Source organism: Lepidochelys kempii, chromosome 18, assembly GCF_965140285.1.
Source record: "Lepidochelys kempii isolate rLepKem1 chromosome 18, rLepKem1.hap1, whole genome shotgun sequence".
Classification (NCBI taxonomy): Eukaryota; Metazoa; Chordata; order Testudines; family Cheloniidae; genus Lepidochelys; species Lepidochelys kempii.
The window spans coordinates 10,049,849-10,060,072 of NC_136397.1; positions in this window are offsets into that span (position 1 = coordinate 10,049,849).

Genomic DNA, 10,224 nt, shown 5'->3' on the forward strand with positions numbered 1-10,224 from the left:
AGAGACTAACCAATTTATTTGAGCATAAGCTTTCGTGAGCTACAGCTCACTTCATCAGATGCATCCGACGAAGTGAGCTGTAGCTCACGAAAGCTTATGCTCAAATAAATTGGTTAGTCTCTAAGGTGCCACAAGTACTCCTTTTCTTTTGACAGTACTATTTGCAGATGGAAGGCAGACATTCTGATCTACTCTTATCTAGGTAGCTCTCTGTCATATAGAGTTGGAACTATCATGTAAGATGTCACTTTACTAAGCAGCATATGTCTTTCTTCTTTTTGAATAAATTCCCATCGACAGCCCATTGCTGCCTTTGCTCGTCTTTTGCATACATCATTTATGTCCCATGTAAAGATATTTCTCCTCCACTCCCCGACTGCCCCCATGTGCAGTTCCTGGCTTCTTGTGTTTAGGATTGTTATTCAAGAGAAGATGTGCTGCATCCACCTCTGCTCTAATTTTAACTGTATGAGATAGTGAATAGCTAGGGGAGTTAGTTGGTCAGGACTCCTGGGGTCTGATTCTCCAATAGCCTGCACCTTGAATCCTTATTCACCCCAGAGTAGAGTAAGTGCAATGACTGCTCAAGGCTCAGGGCAATGGAGAATCTGACCCCTGGTTCTGCCACTGACTTGCTCTGTGACCTTGGCCAAGTCACTTGGCTGTCAAGTCTGTACTTCGATAAATCCAGCTGTATTAATGATCACGTATTAGTATTAGCTACATACACACTTCTGTAGTGCATGGAGGGGGAAGAGTTGCCATGACACTGAATTCGTTAATGTTCGGAAAGGAATTTGAGATCTTTAGATCAGGAGGACAAAGTATTATCACTAATCTCTTTTCTAATTAATACAAGCTTTTGCCTCCAAATTATATATTCAGAGCGTCCTTATCACCCTGATTCCCTTTTCTGTGTCGTCACTATTCTCCCTGTACTATTTTATGGATAATTTATGTAGGTTTTGGATTTCAGTGTGGGTACCTCTGCTAGGCTGAAGCTCATCACTGTGCTGATACAAGGGCTAAGACAGGGCTCAGAGGGGGAGGTGCCCTGTGCCTTGCCAATTTCAAGGCTGCTGAGGCCAGTTTGACCCCTGGCACTAAGATGAACCCCAGCGGCAATGGCCCCTATGAGCCAGAATCACTAGGGCATAAGAACCCCATGTCCTATTTCCCCTCCCACCCTGAATGCCCCCTGCACAAGTGTCCCCTGTGGGTGTGCAGGGGGGCCAGTAGCACCTGCAGGGGCCCAGAGGGTATTCACTGGAGGACAGCATTTCTTGGCACGTTGACTAAAACAAGGTAAGCACACATCAATGGTCAGTATCACTGACACACTGGAAATTGACAACCTTTCCTCCCACTTCCACTGAAACATGCCTGAGGAAACAGCTGATCTTTGCAAATACCTGAAAGGTCATGAAACGCAGACTCTGCCGCATAAAGGGGATGGGTGCATGGGTGGATGAGTTCCAGGGTCACCACGAACACCGTACTGCCAGCCTGCTGACATGCAAATCTATGCCCCGTCAGCTCAAGCATCCCAGCTGATCTTGACCCTCAAGCACAAGGGGCCCCAAATAACACACAGCTCTCCTTGCGGAGTCTAACAGTGCACAAAGCCATCTACCAAAGGGAATACAGGAATCAATTTTGACCTCATTGTGGGTTTGCACCAATGTGAGAGGAGAATGAGACCACAGATTAGTCTTATATTCACAAAGTGAAGAGAAGTAGGGTTGAAGTGGAGTCTTTACCCAAGCACTTTGATTTGTAGCTACACTACAAGATTTGACAGTGTCAGCCTCTGTAATGTGCAGCATGGTGGACATGCTGAAGGTTTTTACGTTGCTGTTTCACTGCGTACATTCCTTATCTCTAGCTCTGCTGGTTACTTAGGCAGCCACCACAGGGTGGAATTTCTTGCTTGCCACTCAGCACAGCAGGTGGGGTTTCAGTTGAAGGCCTTGTGTATGAGCCACCAAAAAGATAACATAGCTATACACGTTTGATCACTCAGAGCTGGAATTCTTAGAAAGATTAAAAGAAAAACAATGGAGTATTCAGGAGGTTACATTCTAGAAAAGTTTAACAAGCACACTTCTGTACCTGCTTTAATGAGCTGATTTAGTTAGTGGGTGGAGATGATGCTGAAGGCTGAGAGGAGATATTCTTACTATGTATTTGTACAAACAGTATTGAAAATTTCAGAGTAGCAGCCGTGTTAGTCTGTATTTGCAAAATAGTCTCTAAGGTGCCACAAGTACTCCTTTTCTTTTTTTAGTATTGAAAATAACAGTCAATGGGCCAACTACATTCTGCAAATCTGCAGTAGTCAATGGAGTTATCATAGGGATGAATCTGGTCCTTTGTATGCTATTTTCCACTATTATTATTATGTTATTCCCCCACAATCATGTGTGTGTGTGAGTATGTATTACCACATATATGTTTCAGTCTGCCTATCACTTAATATTGCATAGAATTTATCTATCTAGACCAAGCTACTTACAGTATGTGACCAAGCTTACAAAGAAGAGAAAAAACAGCTTTCTATGTGGGGATACTTCTGTAAAAACATCCCAGCATGCAATACAGCCAAATACAAGCTATCAAGAGAGGGATATTATCTTAAACTTGGGAAGGAATTTATATTCTTGAGCTTACTACACAGTTTTTGGGCAAAGGGGTGACCCTCTGGCATTACTGCATGCTGGGATGTTTTTGTTGTAGCATCACCACAGAGAGCTGTCATTTCTTTCTACCCTTGGTCACTTGCTGTTTGTAGGTACATTAGACCAGCCCTTCGAACAATTTTCACTATTTTGGCTTTTCCAGGCCCCCTCTAACATTAATCCAAAGATAAAATGGAGACAGATTTCAGAGAAACAAAGAAACTGCAATGCAATTTGTCTATTTGCAGCAGAAAAGTACTCACTGAAGATTTTTCCATCGCTGATGCTGAACTTCTATTTAGTCAGTACAGGCTTAAATTTCTTTTCTCTTGGTTTGCCTTAACAGCAGTCAGGAATATAGCAGCACCTTGAGGGAGAAACATACAAAAATCAGGCCTGTGTCACAAAGTTTCAAAATTTTCTCTACACTGTATTATATATGAGAATTGGGATATTTTACTCTTTTCATCTCACACCTTCTCCCTCAACACTAAACTGGAGTAAAAAGATATGCAAGCCTTATAGGGAAAAGGTCACCACCAGATAAGGCAAAATTAATGCCCAAGACAACCACAATTCACATGCCCTACCACCCAAACCCCACTATACCCAAATACAGTTATAGACTCGTCATCTGCACAATAAACCCTCTTTCAGTGCCAGCATACAAGTACCCATGATGCACACATCCAGTCCCTCCGTTACATTTAGACACTTTGCCCTCTTACCCCCCACCTTTTTGGGTAGACTTTTAAAGTGACAGCACGCCTCCCAATACAGTATCTTAAATTTCCTAAGGTCAGAGTTAAGCTTGCACCCTTGAATGTGATTGTGAAGAACAGAGGCTTCAGACAGTGGCCAGTACCAGATATTTCAGAGGAAGGTGCAAAAAACCCATACGGGACAATTACAAAATAACCTGCCCGTAGGGGAAATTTCTTCCTGACCCCAGACAGATAGTAGCTGGCTCTTACCCTGAAAAGTGTTTTCTGTAGGTAGACAGAATTATGCTGCTCCTTTCAGTAACATCTAGTGCAGTTTCCTTTCCACCTAATCCACAGTAACATCTATAACAGGGCACATTTCCCAGTAGCGGCTTTAATCATTCTGTTAAACTCCAAAGCACTCCCATGTGCCATGCCAACATCTGTAAAAGAACAAAGGGAAACATTAAATTCACTGGAAGGGAGGGAAATGTCCCCTCTATAGGACTAGGACCAATGTTCAAAACGATTAAGCAGAAGAGATATAGGCAAATTGCAAAGCTTAACAAAAATAGTTTAAAATCCCAGAGCAATAGCAAAATGTATGTTTAATCTGGGAAATTATCTACAAATACAAGCTCAAATGGAATATTTGTAAATCAGTTTCCTATTTACTTACCTGCTAGGATCTGCGTTCAGGATTCTACATTGGCACTGGTGTTTCAGATGTTGATGGCATATAAAATAACAGCTCTTTGATCTTGTGATATTAGCAACTGTTGCAGTGAAAACACAGAACCCTAGACATAGGAACTGGCAGTGAAATGGAATTTACTGCTTTCCCTTTAAAATTAACTGTACCAATCTTTAGGTTCTTCATAAAGCTTTTAGCAAAAGCTTTGCAGTCCTTTGAGAAAGGCATAACCCAGAGATCTGTGCACAGGATGGAGACCCAGGAACTCAGATCCTGACTCCTCCAGCGACCTTGGCAAGTCACATGGGGCCAGATTTAAAGAGGTGTTAAGCACCCACAGCTCCCATGGAATTTAAAAGGTGACAGAGGATGTTGAAAAAGCTAATGTACTCAATGTTTTTTTTTGCCTCTGTCTTTGTTAGGATATAGATACTCAGGCCTGTCTGTAACGGCGTGTACTCTAAGAATTTAGGTGTATTCTTATCACTTGGCTAATTATAGAGGTATAAAAGAAAGAATCAAAATCACTGTCTGCCAGTGTAAGGTCCTTCTCTTACTGTGACAGTCTGAGGCCCTGTGCTTAGGCTAAGGCCGTTGGCTAAGCAGCAGAGGCAGCCATAAGCTGGGAAGCGACCGGTCACATCCTCACATTCCAAACTAGTCACATTGAAAGAAGGTGCTATTGGGCTGTTAGGAATACAATCCTGTCCTGATAATGCCTATCACCTCCAGAGAAAGGGAAGTGCCTAGAAGATGTAAAAGGAAACTTAGTCTGATAGCATCCTGTCTGGCAAGAACTCACTTATCAATAGCTGGGATGTGAAATCCTAATTTCTGTGTTTGTTCTATCACTGTAGTCCCCATTTCCCCATTGTTTGTCTGTATAATCTCTGTCTTGTTCTGTGATTGTTTCTGTCTGCTGTATAATTAATTTTGCTGGGTGTAAACTAATTAAGGTGTTGGGATATAATTGGTTACATAATCATGTTACAATATGTTAGGATTGGTTAGTTAAAATGATTGGTTAAGGTATAGCTAAGCTGAACTCAAGTTTTGTCTGTAGTCAATCAGGAAGTGAGTGAGTGGGTGGGGATGGGAAAGGGAACAGGGGTGGGAAAATTGGAATCATGTTTAGCTAAAGGGGGAAATGGGAACAGGGACACAGGAAAGCCTCTGTGGTGTCAGAGCTGGGAAGGGGGACACCAAGGAAGGAAACTAGAGTCATGCTTGCTCCAATAAACAGTGAATTGTTTGCACCTTTGGACTTCAGGTATTGTTGCTCTCTGTTCATGAGAGAAGGACCAGGGAAGTAAGTGGGTGAACGAATAAGTCCCCTAACAGTCTTCACGAACAAGGTCAGCTCCCAGACTACTGCACTGGGCAGCACAGTATGGGGAGGAGGTGACTAGCCCTCTGTGGAGAAAGAAGTGGTTCAGGGCTATTTAGAAAACCTGGACGAGCACAAGTCCATGGGGCTGGATGCGTTGCATCCGAGGGTCTAAAGGAGTTGGCAGATGTGACTGCAGAGCCATTGGCCATTATGTTTGAAAACTCATGGTGATCGGGGGAGGTCCCGGATGACTGGAAAAAGAATAATGTAGTGCCCATCTTTAAAAAAGGGAAGGAGAAGGATCTGGGGAACTGCAAGGCAGTCAGCCTCACTTCAGTCCCTGAAAAAATCCTGGAAAAATCAGGTCCTCAAGGAATCAATTTTAAAACACTTAGAGGAGAGGAAAGTGATCAGGAACAGTCAGCATGGATTCACCAAGGGCAAGTCATGCCTGACTAACCTAACTGCTTTCTATGATGAGATAACTGTGGATGAGGGGAAAGCAGTGGACGTGTTATTCCTTGACTTTAGCAAAGCTTTTGACATGGTCTCCCACAGTATTCTTGCCAGCAAGTATGGGCTGGATGAATGGACTACAAGGTGGATAGAAAGCTGGCTAGATCATCAGGCTCAACGGGTAGTGATCAATGGCTCCATGTCTAGTTGGCAGCCGGTATCAAGTGGAGTGCCCCAAGGGTCGGTTTTGTTCAATATCTTCATTAATGATCTGGAGGATGGCATGGACTGCACCCTCAGCAAGTTTGCAGATGATACTAAACTGGGAGGAGTGGTAGATAAGCTGGAGGGTAGGGATAGGATACAGACGGACCTAGACAAATTAGAGGATTGGGCCAAAAGAAATCTGATGAGGTTCAACAAGGACAAGTGTACCAAGTGCACTTAGGACGGAAGAATCCCATGCACTGCTACAGACTAGGGACCGAGTGGCTAGGCAGCAGTTCTGCAGAAAAGGACCTAGGGGCTACAGTGGACGAGAAGATGGATATGAGTTCACAGTTTGCCGTTGTTGACAAGAAGGCTAATGGCATTTTGGGCTGCTTTCCCTTTAGGAAAGTAGGAGCACTGCCAGCAGATCAAGGGACATGATCATTCTCCTCTATTCGGCACTGGTGAGGCCTCATCTGGAGTTCTGTGTCCAGTTTTGGGCCTCATACTACAAGTGTTGGATCATATTAAAGAAGTTCTGTATTAAAATCACAAATGAGTTTGATTCCCCAGAGTTTAAATTCCAGGGTATTACTAATTAAGAGGTCTCTTGGTTTTTGGTACTGTTTCTCTCCCTCTATGTGTGAAACTTGCAAGCTGCTAATTGTGTTAGTACATACTAAGACAGAGTCTGTTCTCAAAGCAATTCACAGAGAGAGAGACTCAAAGCAATACTCTAACAACAGAAACAGCACCCAGAGACTCCCTGCCCTTTTGTTGTATTAACAATTGTGATTAAAATAGAGATAGAGGATGTATATGGATGGATGCTTGGTGTGGATAATAACTGAATGATCAGGGAGGTGCCAGCCTAAGAATCCAGGTTTCAGAGTAACAGCCGTGTTAGTCTGTATTCGCAAAAAGAAAAGGAGTACTTGTGGCACCTTAGAGACTAACCAATTTATTAGTTTATTATTATTATTTATTAGCTTATGCTCTAATAAATTGGTTAGTCTCTAAGGTGCCACAAGTACTCCTTTTCTTCTTCCTAAGAATCCAGTGTCCATTGGCTGAAGAAGGCGTCAAGTGGAAATAACCAGAGGGCCCCCGGAGGGCAGACTGGAATCCACCCAACAGCCTCAAGAATGGGAGAACCAAAGAACAAGATAACATTTTGGAGTCGTCAGGAATGTGCTATCTGCTGATTGATTCAGCAACAGCATGATGAAGCAATTCCCATAGACTGCCATAGGAAGAAATTCCTATAAAAATAGACTCTAAAAAGTGAGAACTTTGGGGTCTGATTCTGCAAACCAACTTCTAGGAGCATCAGATGAGCATCTGACAAGGCCCTGCTCCCTCCTCATGTCCAGGCCACCTGGCCAGTGGCTTGGCATGAGCAACTCTAAGGCTGGTAACTATGATAACAGCCTTGCAGAACCTGTGTGTGTGTGTGTTTGTATGAATGAATGTGTGAATAAACATGAGATTGAATGGAATGTTATAACTAACTGCTTACTATGATTCTTTCTGTATTCACAATAAATGTGGTATTTTGCCTTTTCCTCTTTAATAAGATCCTGCTGGTTTTTATTTTATTGGTATAACACAAGAAGGATGTGAAAAAATTTGGAAAGAGTCCAGCAGAGGGCAACAAAAATGATTAGGGGGCTGATTTATGAGAAGAGGCTGAGGGAACTGGGATTATTTAGTCTGCAGAAGAGAAGAGCGAGGGGGGATTTGATAGCTGCTTTCAACTATCTGAAAGGGGGTTCCAAAGAGGATGGATCTAGACTGTTCTCAGTGGTAGCAGATGACAGAACAAGGAGTAATGGTCTCAAGTTGCAGTGGGGGAGGTTTAGGTTGGATATTAGGAAAAACTTTTTCACTAGGAGGGTGGTGAAGCACTGGAATGTGTTACCTAGGGAGGTGGTGGAATCTCCTTCCTGAGAGGTTTTTAAGGTCAGGCTTGACAAAGCCCTGGCTGGGATGATTTAGTTGGGGTTGGTCCTGCTTTGAGCAGGGGGTTGGACTAGATGACCTCCTGAGGTCCCTTCCAACCCTGATATTCTATGATTCAGCACTTGTTTAAATTAAGCCCTTAACCTTTGCTTCGGTATCCTCATCCATAAAAATGGCAGTAATAACACCTACTTCCCAAGGTATAGAGAAGACTATAGCACTAAGTATTAAGAAGAATAATGATTAGTTCATCTTAAGAAGAAAACCCAATATGAATTTTGAAGCCCGGGGACTACAGGTATCTGGGAGCTCATAAATTACCTCAATGTACGTTCCAGTTTGAAAGACTTTCTTATATTCACAGCAGGCAACAAAGACAGCAAATATCAACAGGCTATTCATCTCTATGATGGACCTGAAAATAGAGAGCAAACAAAATCAAACCTTCTCTTCAAAGGTGTATCTGCGCTGAATCATTAGCCCAGAGTTTAAATAATATTTGGGGCAGTTTATTATTCCATTGACAACAGATGAAAGATCCTTTTAACACAGCAAGCAAACAGTGGTGTTAAACGTAAACATCTGTGTGCCGGAGATGTCAAAGTGAAGATGCCTGCCGAAGGATGATCAGTAAATTTGAATATGACAAGCATTCTGAGATGCTTTGATCCGACACATTATTGTAATCTGTTTGTTGTTAAGCAGTATTTCCTCATTTATGTTTAGTGTGCCAATACGCCTTGAACTTCTGACACTGGTTGGGTAGATGTCCCAGTTTATCCGTGTTTCTTTTCTCTTTAGTTATTTATGACCTATTTGTTGCTCCTTACTAGGAGACCCAGTCGTCTGTTAATTCAGAGATGTATGTTTGTTAATGGGTAAAGCATTTGGTTAACATGAAACATTTACAAAGGAAAAAGAAAATACAGAGATATCAAAATGTCAATAATATCGAACAGGTGCTTCTTTGTGCAGTGCAGCTGTAAAACATATTGAGTCAGGTATCATTTGTATAGTCTGAGCAATGGAAAAAAGACACACAGACAAGTACCTCCAGGTCTCAAAACTGAAGGTGTGTTGCCGTTTTTAAAAGGGGGTTTTTAAAGGGTTGAGCTTGATTTTTTTTCAAACTCAATAGAATTACACCAGTCTAAAACTGGTATGAATGAGAGGAGAATTAAGCCCTAATCCTGAGGTCCTTACTCTGATACCCTTCCTTGCATCAGGTAGTAGATTACACTGTGGATAATCCCAATGAACTCTATGGGACTACTTGTGTAAATAATAGATTATTCAAGATAACTAAGGGTGGCAGAACTAACCCCTTGATATTTACACAGACCTCACTCAGGTAAAGCTCCCATTGACTTCAGTGGGAGTTTGTCTTAGTAAATCCTCCACAGAGTGAAAACTGAACACCATATCCTGAGCTGGTGTAAATGGAGCTGAGGACCTGGTCCTAAGGGAGGACTTCAGGTTTGGGCCCCAGATGAATAGGTATGTGTTCTCAATTGTTTTTAATGTAAATGAAAAGATTTAATTTGGGATTGAAAACTTTTCCCCTGTAGCATTGGAAACCTAAACAAATAGCATCGTGGTAATGCCGTGGGGTTCTATTCTTTCCCCACAGGATACAAGGAATGAGGGTTACTCATAGCAAGCCACAGGAGAACATGGTCCCATAAAATAAACCTTTAATGTGAAATCTTTGTACATGAATAAGAAAGTAACAAATGGCCAAATTCAACCCTGCTGTAAAACTTCACTGACTTCAGTTTGGCTCTTGTGTGTGAATTCTTGATAGTAAAACATATGATTTCATAACTGAAGCCAAAACACTATAATTTGTCTTTACACTGCTGTATGTTCTTCATTTGTTTGTTTGAATATTTTGCTTCTTTTTCCCCTTGGAGTATCCTTGATCTGTCCTATTGTCACTGTTAAGGAGGGAGTGATCTCTATAAACAGTCACTTAAAACTATTTTTTTAAACAGATTTAACTTTTTCACTAAAGTCTGAGATAAGCCTTCTGCATTTAATATTACTTTGTAATTACTAGATGACCTATCTATATCAGGGTTGGAAGGGACCCCTGAAGGTCATCTAGTCCTAGACGGAGGGGCCAAGTGGCTCTGTGGACTGCCTACACCTGCAGGTGCCGCCCCCGCAGCTCCCATTGGCTTCAGTTCC